This window comes from Capricornis sumatraensis, chromosome 1, assembly GCF_032405125.1.
Source record: "Capricornis sumatraensis isolate serow.1 chromosome 1, serow.2, whole genome shotgun sequence".
NCBI lineage: Eukaryota > Metazoa > Chordata > Mammalia > Artiodactyla > Bovidae > Capricornis > Capricornis sumatraensis.
In genome coordinates, this window is record NC_091069.1 from 165,329,927 (window position 1) to 165,344,015 (window position 14,089).

Below are 14,089 nucleotides of genomic sequence, written 5' to 3' on the forward strand. Positions count from 1 at the left end.
GAGGAAGCAAAATCAAGGCATGTAACTGGTGATAAAGATGAAATAAGCTTAATACTATGAGAAATTTAAAATGTTTATTTAGCGGCACTACTTGTTTTTGGAGAACTTTACAATAACATTTGCCAATTCATTCTTATGGCTCCTCTGAGGTATATGTGAGTAATTAAAAAAAAAAACAAATTTAGAACTGATTAAAGGGAGATGCAATGAAGGACAGTCAGTGAAAGTCAGTTTCTGAAGCAGCGCTAAAATTTAGACAATCTTAATTCATGATCACCTGTTCATATAATGTTTAACCATGGAATCCTAACTATCCCCTACTCTCTTGTTTTTGACTTCTTTTCCTTCCTTCAGAAAGGGTGGGAACTGTTTCACTACCCTCACCACTGGCAATGGATATGTTTGGCAGCTGCAGTGTGGACTGTCATGGGGAAGCTAGTCCTCGTTTGACTATGATAGGGATCTCTGCTGGCTGAGAAAGGCCGCAGCAGCAAGGTCTAAGTATGGCTATTAACAGCAGCCATCATTTATTGAGCATGTACTAGTAGCCAGTCATTTTAATGCTATCTCTCTTTTAATCCCTTCAACAACTCTAAAAGGTAGGTAATATTTTTACATCCCTAATTTATAAATAGGGAAATTGAGACTTGTAGAATTTCTGAAGATCACACAGCTAACATGTCATAGAGCCAGGATCTGGATCTTGCCATCAGCTATTTCTGGAGCACGTTCTCTTAACTGCTATGCTACAGTTGTCTCAAAAGTGAAATATTTAGATTTCTCAGGAGTCTGACGTATGTCATGTGTGCATGCATACTAATTCGCTTCAGTTGTGTTCAAGTCTGTGATGCTATGTACTATAGCCCACCAGGCTCCTCTATCCATGGGATTCTCCAAGTGAGAATGGAGTAGGGTGCCATGCCCTCTTCCAGGGGATCTTCCCCCAATATGTCATACAGAATAATAATTATGATGACAAAAATGATAATATTCAATGATACAATATTATGGTGACTTATCATTTATAATGCATCCTCTAATTCATGTTCCCATCTGTATCTTACATAAATCCTCATGATGCCCATTTTTACAGAGACTGTTGTCGATTGAATTGTATCCTTTTCAAGCTCATAATCTCATAATGTGACTCTATTTGAAAATAAGATCTTTAAGGAGGTGATGAGGTAAAAATGAGGCCATTATGGGGTGTCTAATCCAATCTGATGGGTGTTCTTATAAGAAGAGGGAAAGACACTAGGGAGACACAGAGAAAAGGCCACATGAAGATACAGCAGGAAGGTAGCCGTCTGCAAGCCAAGAAGAGTCTTTAGGAGAAACCAGACCTGCCAACAAGTTGATCTTGGATTTCTAGCCTCCAGAATTATGGGAAAATTAACTTATGCTATTGAAGCCATCCAAGGACTTCCCAGGCAGCTCCATGGTAAGAACCTGCCTGATAATGCAGCAGATAGAGAAATTAACTGACATGCCCAAAGTCACACATCTAAGCAGTCAACTCAGTGCCTTAGAGAATGGGCAGGGGAGGATGAAGGAGGGGTCCTTTTTCTCAGGATTTCAGTGTACATGACAGTCAGCAATTGCTCCTTTTATCTGGCACTTTCCATTCATACAACGCTGAACAAGTTTCATTCTTTTAAGTGAGTGAAACTCTTATTCATGATTGGCATTGAAGATTTTGAGATTTGCCTTCTGGGAAGGACTCCAGGACGCCTACAAAACAGACATGCTTGGGCAGAAATCAAGAAAAATATAGATCATTTTCACTTTCTTTCCAGGAACCCATCTCAATAGCATAACTGGAACAGCTCATGTTCCAGTCATCAGTGCTTCATCAAGGAAGTCTTCATCTTTTGAAGCTGAACTGGGAGATTTGGAGCGACAGTTAAAAGGTGGTAGGTTTCTGATACATAGGCGTGTTCATGAGTTTTGTCTGAAAGGGGATTGGTGTGAATTTTGTGGTAGAAATGCTTCTTTGAAGTCTTTGAAATTTGGCTCCAGGGTGGCAACTCTTCGGTTTCTCTACAGGAATCTTGCCTTCAGCACCAACCACTGAGTGCAACATGACTTTCTGACATCACTTTAAGCTGCCACAGAGCTCACACTCAGCATGACACTGTGGAGACCAAATGAGGCAATGTGGGGAGTCAATTTTCAGGGCTCTGTATAAACAGAGGAACATTTTGTTTCTCGGTGTCAAGGTCAAGGTAACTAGGATTTTTCAGTGTGAACTGGTAGATTTGATTGTCACGATGATCTTAAATTGCATAAATACCATCAATGAATAATGTTTTGGCATGTTTTTCACCGGAATCAGACTTCCAGTTGCAGAGTGCAAAGGTACTCTGGCAGACGTAGTAAGTGGTCCAGATAGTATGGTCGCATCGTCCCAATCCCTGCCCCCATGTCTCACCGGTGATGTAGTGGTCTTGCCATAAATGAGAAAGCCCTGGATTTTATGTTTGAATTCACTCTGCTACTGTAATAAATGTGCTAAAGAGAAAAATAGTTCAATTAATTTATTATTGTTTAGTACGGTGCTCCAGTCTTTCTTCCTTTCTATCAGAAAATGGCAGCAAGTTACAATATAAGCTTCCCAGCCAATCAGATTAGTACCCATTCCACTGTTTTTCAGGTAGGAGAGTAAGAGTAGGAAGTAAATAAGTGATGTTTTCCTTTGTTTTTGCATGCAAGCACAAGTTTGTCTGCTTGCATCTTACTCCCTTTTTATAATTCTGTCTTCACTTTTCTACCTATTTTCTTCCTGTTTTTTTTTTCCCTATCTCCATCAGATAATCTTTCATTCTTTAACCTTTTTCTCACTTTTCCCAATATTTGATTTCTTTTCTTCTTCCCCGAATTACATACAAATGGGAATGGGGATGGAATAGAATTAGAAAAATTTAACTCATCATTTATTTAAAAAGGAATTTGGGTTGATGAGTATGGCAGGTTGTATCTTCCAAAGAGGGCTTCCCTGGTGGCTCAGTGGTAAAAGAGTCCACTTGCCAGTGCAGAAGATGTGAGTTTGATCCCTGGGTCAGGAAGATCTGGAGAAGGAAATGGCAACCCAAAGACAGTTGCCCCACAACCCTGGCTGAGCTTCCAGCTGGAACCTAGCATCAACTTGTCAACCCTAAGAGTAGATCATTTTGTAAGTGGCTATTCTAATCTCCAGTTGAGCTGTCCAGTAGGCGCCATGTACAACAGAGACAAGCCATCTCTGCAAAGCTCTGCCCAAATTTCAGATTCATGAGCATTATAAATGTCTGATACTGGTTTAAGCCAATAATTTTATTATATGGCAATAGGTAATATATTGAGTTCAGTCTTTATAGCACTTGTCATATTTAGTGTTCAGAACAGCACATTTCAAATTCTATCAAATCCCATCACATTCTGAAGCAATTGCCATTTAATTATTTAGAGTGGGCTTTTTTTTTGAGTCTCAGCTGCTGTTTATGTAACTGATTTTATAAAACTGTGTTACTCAAAGTATTGGGCCATGGACCAGGAGAAGCAATGGTAACTTTACTCTGGAAGTTGTTAGAAATGGAGAATCTTGGGTACCACCCCAGACTTGCTGGATCTAGAATCACTGTCTTAACAAGAGTCTTAGGTTATTCATTAAAGTTTGAGAAGCACTGGTGTAAAGAACAAGCCTGCTAAAAGTTACAGATACAACAGGAAGAGTTTGTTATTTATTTTCCATTTGTTTTTACCACTCTCCTGGAAATTAGGAGGCTGTATGTAGGGGGTAGAGATGCGGGAGATGGAGGAGAAATGTTATGACAGAAGGAGAGATACCTAAGAAAGCAGAAGGGGCCTAGAAGCCCTACAATGGGTGTGGCATGTTTCAACTGTTTTACATTAAGAGGTGAAGGGCATTGTGGGGAATAAGATGGAGGATTAATAGATGTTTCTTAACTTTTTCATAGTTGATAACATTCTGTTATAGGATAGGTTGTACTTTTTTTTTTTTGCAAATGCCTATGAAAAATATGTTTATTTTGTAAAAATTCTTTTAAACCCTTTAGGATTTCCCAGGAGGAAATGTTCTCTCCCATTAAAAATAAACTATTATTATTGTCATAAATTGAGGTTTGAGTGTTCACACACCATGCCTTTCTTGGGTAAGTGCCTTTATAATAGTTTGATCCCTGCCCTCGAGCACAAAGGAGCTCCTTTATCTTCATATCTGATTTTTCAAGATTCTCAGCATGTATAAAATGTATCTGCAGTTTGTTCTCTGTGGGTTACATTTTCTAATCCTCCAAAGTTCAGTTCTCCCTAGCAGACAAGACTTGTAGAACTTTGTATGTTAATAACAATAATCTTGCATTCAGTGGTAGCTTTTGTCCCCTCCACAGCCCCTTTGCAAACTTGTCATTGATGTCCAGATAGCCTACTGCAGTACTGTGATTGAAATACAGTCACTCTCAGAGTAAAGAAAAATGATGGATTATTACAAACTAGCTGGTTTGAAATAGGACAAATACAAGCATCCAAACAAGGATATTTGGTATCACTAGAGCTCTTGGGGGAGTTTTTAAAATTTCAGATTTATTGGGTGGCATGCCTATCCTAGAAATGCTCATTTCCTCCTCTTTTCTATCTTATTTTCTCTTAAGAGAGGATTTCTCTCTCACATTGGTTTCAACTCTCTTATGGTTTAAAGATGTCAGATTAAAGTGCTGATGGTCATCAGGTTCTGGTCATATTGGGGGGCTTAGTAGAACCATAACTGATAGCTCAGGCACGAGAATTGTGCTTATATCCTTCTTGATCACACCCCTGAAATGAGGCACCAGAGAATTTGAATGTAGTCATGCTGCCTATGCCTTAGCAAGAGGAAAGGAGAAGAAAACATAAGGTATGCTCCACTCTCCACAAAGGCATCCTGCTACACTCCCCAAAATACAGAGGAGAGAATTAAGCTTATTATTTTGGCTGGGGCTTTGGAAGACAACAGGAAACTTCCTTTTCAACTGAGTTAAATGATAAGGAGTTGATTACTACAAGAAAATATGTACAAGAGGTAGGTGACTTTACACTAACTCTTTAGGGGTCATTTCTATCTTTCTGCTCTGCCAGCCTCAGTTTATAGGTCTTGATCTTAGTTTGGCTCGCCTCATGGTCACAAAATGGCTGCAGCAGCTAGAGGTGTTCATATTCTCAAACAACATCCAGAAGTGGAGAAAGAGGCCTGTTACTAAGATTAGGAAACCTATTCCAAGTAGTTCTACACAAATTCTTTTTGTGTTTCACTTTCCAGATTTATATCATATGTCCATGCTTCAGCCAATCAGTAGCAAAGGGAATGGAAACATTTCTATTGACAGATCTATTAGGACATTCTCCTTAGGCTTTTCCTAGATAGCTGAACCAAATATGAGGTTTTGCTAATAAGGAAGAAGATAGGAAGTGGTAAATGACTACCCTTGAGATTAAAATGAATTCTCATGTTAAAGAGAATAATCTAAAATGCCACGGGGAATATTACTACACATTAAAATGTTTTTTAAAAGAATGACAGTATCATCATGCTACTCTAAGTTCATTTTGCAAATTTCATTCTTGTCTTTGTCCACGTGCACACATACTTTTGCATAGTTGAAATTTTAATTTTATAGTCATTGTTTATCATGTAAAATAACTGTGAAACACATCTTAAACATTGTTATCTTAAATGACAAAATTACTGAAAATGTTAGTTGCTCAGTTGTATCCGACACTTTGTGACCCCCATGGACTGTATCCCACCAGGCTTCTCTGTCCATGGGATTCTCCAGGCAAGAATACTGGAGTGGGTTGCCATTCCCTTCTCCAGAAGATCTTCCCAACCCAGGAATAGAACCCAGGTGTCCCACATTGCAGTCAGATATTTTACCATATGAGCCACTAGGGATGTGATAACATTTTAATCCAGTCTCTATCATCTGAACTTTTACTATTCAGATGTTACTATAACTGTTATTAATATTACTGTTATAGCTTTAAAGTGATATCTTTTACTGTTATTAATGTTGTAATAGCTTTAAAGCAATATTCACTTTAAGCATGCTAACATGAAGCCTAAGGTTGTTACTAACACATAGGAAAAGTGATGGCAAGTAGCTGAAAAATCATCAGACTTGGAGTTGGAGACTAGAGTTTTATCTTGACACTGCTACATGCTTGCTATGCACACTTTGATTGGTTTATCAACCTTTGGGTTTCAGTTCCCTTACTTGAAAAGATGAAGTTGAAATAAGTAAATTCTAAGATCATTTCCAGTTTCCATTGTCCATAATTTTATAAATTCTCAAATTCTGTGGAAAGCATCTGTGCTTGGGCCTCAGGCTAGGATACTGACTGAATAGAAGCATAGAGATTGAAAACTGGTGATGCCTGTCCATATTAAACTTGGGTTTAGCCAGCACATTTTTCTGTAAAGCAAATGCATTTTTTTTTTTTAAGATGGAGCGTGCACTATGCATTTTGGCCACTTTTTTCTCCACTCTGTTGTCTTATACTAGGATGCTTCCGAATTTCATAGTACCCACTTGCCCCTGAAGGGTTTTGAGTTTGCAACTCCTGGAAGCAGGTGACACTGTGGAGATTCAGTAAATCACCCACCTGAACCCAGCACCGAGGTTTCCATGGAAGTCTTCCTTTAGAGGATTGTGAAAGGCAGCCTTACTCGTTTGCAGGATCTAGTGATGGTTTCCATGTTATGCACATAAACACCTTGTCAGGCACCAGAGACAGGTTGGGGAGGATGATTGATGGGAGTGGGCTTGTGAAATCACACCTGCTGTCACAGCAGATGGGAAAAAAAGCCGGAGTAACCTGTGGAATTGCTGATCTTTTTTGAAAATTCACTCCTAAAAACATTATTTTAGCTCTTTTACATACTTCAGAAAGAGTGGTATTACAAACCAGACTCTATGGGAGCAACCACTATATGAGTTTTCAGGAATATAATTTCAATAAAATAGCAAGAAGCCTTCACCAACTGGGTGAACTGGTGTTTGAGCTCCAGGGTGGTGAAGCAATGCTTTTTTTTTGCCAAACAAACAAAAAAAATGTCATTCAAGCTGCACTTTCTGGCTGGCTGCCCACTGGGCCTATAAGCCTGTCTTTAATAATGTTATCCTAAGCCATGCATGGCATTGCCTTTGGAGCACAGAATGCATCTTAGGAAAAGAGATGAGATAACTTTGCACAGAACAAACCAGTGAACAGGCAATGGGTAACACAGGCCATCACCCCAAGAAGGAATCCATGTGGATTTGAGGAAGTGCTCTGAGATCTCTGCTTTGGCCTCATTCATCACCGGCTCTGTCCTTTACAACTTAGCCTTATGTTATCCTAGTTTTACCTGATATGCATCTGAGAAAATTTATTCAACAGCTGGTCACCGAGTTTTCACTATGTTCACTGCACTGTTTTATGGAGTGCAGTGTGTGTTTGCTGAGTAGGACTTGTGCATGTGCTACAGTAAGAAGCAGGGAAGGGACTTCCCTGCTGGTCCAGTGGTTAAAAATCCACCTACCAATGAACAGGGTTCGATCCCTGGTTCAGGAAGATCCCACATGCCACAGGGCAACTCTACCTGTGCGCCACATCTACGGAAGTCCACGTACCTAAAGCCCATGCTCCACAACAAGAGAAGCCTGCACATTACAACTAGACAGTAACCCTGACTCTCTGAAACCAGAGAAAACTGCACCCAGCAACAAAGACCCAGTGCAGCCAAAATTACAAATAAATGAACAAGTAATTTTGGAAAAAGAAGCAACGGAAGAGTTTAACAGGACTAGGCAGCAGGCTTCAAGTTCGATGTGACCAAATTCAAACGAACCTTTCAGACAGAGCTATATGTGAGGAAGAGAAAAAGCACAGCCTTTGAGTGGAACTGGAAGACTTTCCAGAGAAGCTGGAAATTGATTTGGGTGCTTCAGTTAATGGGAGTTAGATTTGAGCTGAGATGTGATGAAGGAGAATTTGTTTCACGTACCAGAGTCCAAAGTCTCAGGCAGTTCAATTTTTAATTCCTTCATTTATTTGTTCAACAAATACTTCTTGAGCATCAGTTTGCTTCTAGGCCTTTTTTGGGCTTGGGGATACAGTGGATAATCATGACAGATAGATTCCTGCTCTGGTAGAGGGAAACAGAGAATCAAACGGACTAACAAAGCACAGTCTCAGGTAGTGGTGAGCATTATCCAGAGAGGTAGAATCAGGTGATGTGACAGTGGCTGGGTGACTACGGTAGAGCAGCTGTTTTCTTTGCTTCTCTGCAAAGGTGATTGCTAAGCTCAGATCTAAACAGAAAGCAGCCAGCCATGCTGAGGTCAAGGGGAAGAGTATTCCTTGCAGAGGGAACAGCTGGCACAGAGGCCCTGAGATGGGTACACGTTTGGCACATTTGAGGAGGCCAGTGTAACTGGAGTGCTGTGGATGACAGGAGGGGTGGAACAAGGTGAGGCCGGAGAGGGAGTATGCCATATGTTATCGGAGTTTGAATTTTTTTCTGAGTGGGATAGAAGCCATTTGAAGGCTTAAGCGGAGGAGAAATGATGTACTGGATTTGCAGATCTCTCTGGCTGCTTTATGAGCAAGAGAGGAAGCGGTGAGCAGTGAAGAGGTCATTGTGGTGATCCAAAGCACATGGCTGGTCTCTTGGACTCCAGCGATGGGACTGGAGGTAGGGGAGTAGTGAATCCATTTGGGTTACATTTTAGAAACAGGCTTGACAGGACTTCCTGATAGGACTTTGTTATTAAGAATGTGCAGATTTCTATGAAATGCTTATCCATTATGAACAGCCCTGAGGTCTCCAAACAAAAATAAGCATTTTGTGGAAATAAATGAAGGCCAACTAAATGAGAAAACCAAAGACTGTTCAGAGCGTGCTATGGCAAGGGAGTCAGCCACTGACATTTGCATTTTGGTAGAGACTCTAATTTAGGCTGAGACCCAGAGGCAGGCAGCTTTATAGTGAAGAAAGGGAAGGCTTCTGGAATGCCCTGATTGGTGGCTGTTGTCCTGGGGAAGCAATAAGTGGGCTACTGGGAAGCAGGGCATCCTGAATGATTAGTTAGAGATGCATGTCTGACTTCTGGTTGATTCTGAGATGAAGAAGGGACAAAAATTAGGGAATCTGTCAGTTATTAATCAAGTCCTGTCTGTTTCTGAGTGAATGTTATTTAAGTTATTGTTTAGCTTTGATTATCTCCAGAGATGGCAGTCTGGCTTCCTACAAGTCTAACTTAGAGCCAACTGTCTTCTGGGGTTATTTATTATAAATAATTGGTTGACTTTGTGGGCAGGTTGCTGCCTGTTTTTTATGTATGGAACTTGTGGGCAAGTTCCATATATAAAAAATGTTCTATTTTTATATATGGTCTGGCCACAGTCTGATTGTATATTCAGTCTTTCAGTATCTTGATTAAACTTATTTTTATTTTTGAAGCAGGCATAAATGTCTATATATTTCTTTGTCCATGCTCCTGCATATCTATTTCACCTGTTCATCGTTTCTTTCTCTGTTTCAACATCAGTTTTCTTCTAGAGATTAAGCTTTCCTTCAGTGTCTCATATGGCTCTCACCTCTCCTGGGTGACTATTTTATGACAGATATTAGCTGATGTTCCGGTTCTAACCTAGGGCTGTCTAATGACATTTTTATGTCCGTCTATTCTAATTGTCAAAAGAACATGCTCTAGGGCTCAAGGCGTGGTTTACCAAGTGGGGCCACTTGGTGAACTTTGTTACTGGTCTGAGACAAGATAGATACAGAAATTGAGAGTAAGCATTCAGAAACCTTTGTAACAATTTGACAAAATAATTTTATCTTTGTTAAACTTAATACTTAAATTTTAGACTTTTTTTTTTTTTTTTTTCATTTCACCAGTTCAAGGTATGGGTTGGAAATTTAAAAGAAACCCTGAAAAACCCCGAACTTTCTTAACATAGAATTGGAGAAGGACTGTGCTGGATTTCTTGCAGCAGCCAGCACTAGAATACTTGGATTGAGAAGGGAAATGAGGAGGGTAGCAGACAGTTAATGCTTACATGTGCCATCAGAGGCAGTGGCAGACCTCACTGAAGAAGGGCTGCATCTCTACCTGGAAGGCTCCTGCTGCCTACCTCTCAGAGGGGTTCCCAAGTTAACTGGGCCTACACCGGACTTCTCTTTCTCCAGCCCTGCTGACACAGAGCATCCCTACTGCATGTAAGGACCTATATGGCTTGGTGCAATGTGGAGGGGGTGAGGAGGAACAAGAAGCTTCTGTCCCTGTTCATCCAAGTGACTGAGATAGTATATCCTAAATGGTATCCCCAAATGACACAGCCAATGTGACTTTTATCCATCTCCAAGTCAGTGTGTTAGACTCAGTTTCCTCTTTTTGTTTCCATCTAACTGGTAGTTTTACACCTAGTTGTGTTTCAGATAACGCTCCCTGCCAGGTCCCCTCTGAATCCTGAATTCATTATTCTTTCTGCCCTTCACATCTCTACAGACGTGTTGAGAATGCCAAAATTTCTGATCTTATAAAACCGTGTCATCAGTTTTCCGTGAACTTGGACTTACTACCCAGATTTCTCTGTTCCTTTGAAGGGAGGCATGCTGTCTTGTTTCAGAAAAGTCACTTCCTACGTTTCCTCCTTCCACTGGAAAGACAGACTTAGTCTTGGAGTGTATTGTAAAGAATTTTTTTTTTCCTTTTGAAATCACGCAAGTAAAAGAAAGTCTCCTCTTGCTTCCAAGTCATTTATCACTAATGTTCAGAGCAAAATCTGCTTCGTGTAGTCATCCACAATGAAGAAGTAGCAACTTTCCTAAGACTTGGGGGAGGCTTGTCTGCGCTCAGTTCTTAGGAAATTCCCTCAGGCAGGTATCTCCAATCAGCTGTAATCTACTCATCAGTGATTTTCTTTCAAAAGAAACCACTTGAGGCTGAGCCAGAGGCTTGTCAAGTGCCTTAGTCCTTATGAGGGGGCGGGGAGGAAGGGAAGAAGTGTGGGTGAGGAAGGGGGGCGATAAGGGAGCTTATGAATCTGCTGCTAAATAACAGGAAACCTCTTCTGGAGGATGACTCCCTGAATACTAGGGGGAGAACGTTATTGCACATAGTCCCTTTTGTTTTGCTTTTGTCATTATTTGCAGTAACTGGGAGATACTTTCAGAATTCTCTGTAAAATAAAGGCCAGTATGTCGTGGCCTAGTTAGCAGTATGTCCTAGTCTAGTTAAAGGGTGTCAGGTGACATTGTACTGGGTCACCAGACACATCCAAGGATGATGACAAACCCTAGCAAAAGTGTGAACATCGAAATGCTGCTGCTGCTGCTGCTGCTGCTAAGTCGCTTCAGTTGTGCCCGACTCTGTGCGACCCCATAGACGGCAGCCCACCAGGCTGCCCCGTCCCTGGGATTTTCCAGGCAAGAACACTGGAGTGGGTTGACATTTTCTTCTCCAATGCATGAAAGTGAAAAGTGAAAGTGAAGTCATTTAGTCGTGTCCAACTCTTTGCAACCCCATGGACTGTAGCCTACCAGGCTCCTCCGTCCATGGGGTTTTCCAGGCAAGAGTACTGGAGTGGGGTGCCATTGCCTTCTCCAGAACATTGAAATGAGGTGAGCTTAAATATCTGTGATCACATAGTCAATAAAATGTGTAGCATTATGAAAATACCTCAATTATACGTTCACTAAGCAAAGTGAGTTCCATAGCCATCTTCATTACTTGTGCAATAACCAAGACTTGGCAGCAAGACACAGTAAGACGTCAAGTGGCTTTATTTTCTTCTCCATTATGGCTTATTACAGGATATTGAATATTGTTCCCTGTGCTATACAGTAGAACCTTATGGTTTATCCATTCTATATACAGCACTTTGCATCTTCTAGTCCCAAACTCCCAATCCATCTCTCCCCTGCCATCCTGTCATTTCCCGCACCCCTTGCATCCCTTGGCAACCACAAGTCTATTTTCTATACCTGTGAGTCTGTTTCTGTTTCATAGATAAATTCATTTGGGTCATATTTTAGATTTCACTATAAGTGACATGGTATTTATAGTTTTCTTTCTGATTTACTGCACTTAGTATGATAACATTTAGGTCCATACATATAGCTGCAAATGACTATTTCATTCTTTTTTCTGGCTGAGTAATATCCCACTGTGTATAGGTATTTCCAAATTCTTTATCCATTCTTCTCTCAGTGGACATTTAGGATGTTTCCGTGTCTTGGCTATTGTAAATAGTACTTCTATGAACGTGGTGATGCATGTATGTTTTTGAGTTACAGTTTTTTTTTTCCTCCAGATATATGCCTAGGAGTGGGATTGCTGATTGTCTGGAAACTCTATTTTTAGTTTTTTTTTTTTTTAAAGAAACTCCATACTGTTCTCCATAGTGGCTGCATGAGTTAACATTCCCACCAACAATGTAGAAGGGCTCCCTCTTGTCCACACCCTCTCCAGCATACATTATTTGTAGACTTTAATTGATGGCCATTCTGACAAGTGTGAGGTAGTACCACACACTTGTGATTTTTATTTGTTTTTCTCTAATAACTAGTGATATTAAACATCTTTTCATGTGCCTATTAGCCATCTATATGTCTTCTTTGGAGAAACATCTATTTAGGCCTTCTGCCCTTTTTTTTGATTGTTTTTTTTAAATTTATTTTTTTATTGATGGATAATTGCTTTACAGAATTTTGTTGTTTTCTGTCAAACCTCACGTGAATAAAAATATGGAATGCTTCACAAATTTGCATGTCATCCTTGTGCAAGGGCCCTGCTAATCTTCCCCGTATCATTCCAATTTATTATATGTGCCACTGAAGCGAGCATTGGGTGTTTTTTTGTTGTTGTTGTTATTGAGTTCTATGAGCTGTTTGTATATTTTTGAAATTAAGCCCTTGTTGTTTACATCATTTGCAAATATTTCCTTCTAGTCTGTAGGTTGTCTTTTCGTTTTGTTTATGGTTCCCTTTGCTGTGCAAAAGTTTATAAGCTTGATTAGATTCCATTTGTTTATTTTCACTTTTGTTTCTATTGCCTTGGTAGACTGACTTAAGAAAGCATTGATATGATTTAAGACTTCAAGTGACTTTTAACAGTTACTGATTTTGTGGCTGGAAAATCTAGAAAGTTTAACTTTTAAGTTTGAAGTTAATTCAAAGTGAGGAGGGATAGCTAGTATATTGCAATGTTGGATAGTTCAACTAGGACTCAAAAGGTTGAAATAGAAAGCATTTCTATTTATAATACTATGAAACAGTTTAAAATTATGAAACATGCTTGTCACATGTAAAATATCAATTGATCTAAAAGCAAAGGATGGGGAGATCTGACTTGACAAAACTTATGGTCACAAAGACTTGGACATGACTGAGTGACTAACACTACCTTCACACTTCTTCATGGTCTTTGGGGGAAATGATTGGATTATAAGTTTAAAAAGATTTAGCAATCTGATTAAAGTAAAGGAAATGTTCACAAAACTTTAAAACTGTGCAACCTTAGGCAGTATAAACAAAAGTCCTCAAAACCAGGGAGGGAATATTCCCTTTGTCCCCCAGACAGTCCCTGTAACCTTTGCAGGGTTGCTGTGGAACAGGAGCATAATTTGAGCCGGATGGCCACGTTGTATCTATGAACTAATGCTAACTCTCTCTCTCTCTCTCATGCTAACTAGGCTTCGTGATCACCCCTAGAGTTTTGTTTTTTAAACTGGTATGCAATGTGATACATTTTAATGTAAGTTTTACACCCTTTACTGTGATCGAGATAGTCAGCGTGTTCATCACCCCCAGTGTCTCCTTGTGTCTGTCTGTAATTCTGCCCAACTGTCTTCTCTGCTTCCAACCTCCTTCCCTAGGCAACCACTGCTCTTCTTTCTGTCTGTATAAACTAGCTTACATTGTGAAGGATTTTTATTTAAATAGAATCATACAGTACGCATTCTTTTTTGCCTATCACTTGGCATAGTTATTTTCTATCTGTTCATGGTGTTGTTTGTAGCAATAATTGACTGCTTTTCAACGCTGAGTCTTATTCTGCTGTTTATC

The 14,089-nt window shown here is 39.9% G+C and overlaps 1 non-coding gene across 1 annotated transcript; it reads right to left on the minus strand.

The window, feature by feature from the left end:
• Positions 1–12,763: 12,763 nt before the first annotated feature.
• On the minus strand, positions 12,764–12,869 carry LOC138093472 (U6 spliceosomal RNA). The gene has a single exon (XR_011146099.1). It is a non-coding gene; the product is annotated as a U6 spliceosomal RNA (small nuclear RNA).
• Positions 12,870–14,089: the final 1,220 nt, after the last annotated feature.